The following is a 915-nucleotide window of genomic DNA, read 5'->3' as shown; positions in this document are numbered from 1 at the left end:
AAAAACCATAGACGATTCATAAAAAATGCTAAAAATTAAAAATGGAGAAAAAAATTAAAAAATTACAAATTGAAAGCTGATAGTTTCTGAGGACTAGGGAAGGCCATGGATAAAAAGAGCTCCAGGGGATAAAAGGCTTGCTCTATAATATAAGAACTTGATTTCAGATCCCCACTACACCTATAGAAAGTCAGGAGTTAGGTAGTGGTAAGAGAAGGAATCTCAGAGCTTGTTAACCAGTCCATTTTTACCAAATCAGTAATCTGAAGGTTTAGTGAAAGACTATCTGAAAATTAAGGTGAGGAGTGTTTGCATGGACATACACTGCCATACATGAAAATGAACACACACATACCCACATAGGCACACACGCACACTTGTTTTGTTTTCCTACTTTGGATTTTAAAATTATTAATTTTCTTCATTTAGTTAATCTTTGTAATACTTGGACACACATTTTCAAAATTAACACAATATTGAGACCTACTTAAAACAGCCTATATTTGTTTTTTTTGTTTTTTTTTTTCTGATTTCTTTAATCCCTGTAGTATAAGACAGTAAGAAACTGGTTTTTTTCAATTAAAAATATTACTGTATGCCTACATAGGTTCAATTCAGCCAGACAGGCTCTCAGCACTGAAGGAGAAGTAGACACAGACTCCCACTCCTGTCTTTAATTAATACATGATTTCAATGAAAAAAAATATTTTTCTCCAACTGAGTCTACCTGGGGATATAAATCACGCACCAGGTTAGGCCCTGAAGTAGTAGTTTGCCAACACAAAATGAGCTACAGAATTCTTGCAGACTTTTTGTTTGGTATTGTTTTCTTTGAAGATTTTGTCTTAATGTCCTTTGCTTGTATATTTTATTTACCTTTTTTGTGGTTGGTGGAGCTTTTTTTTTTGAGTGTCT

The sequence above is a fragment of the Mus caroli genome, unplaced genomic scaffold (genome assembly GCF_978045245.1).
Source record: "Mus caroli unplaced genomic scaffold, Mus_caroli_1 scaffold_34, whole genome shotgun sequence".
Taxonomy (NCBI): Eukaryota; Metazoa; Chordata; class Mammalia; order Rodentia; family Muridae; genus Mus; species Mus caroli.
Note: the sequence above shows the minus strand (reverse complement) of the source record.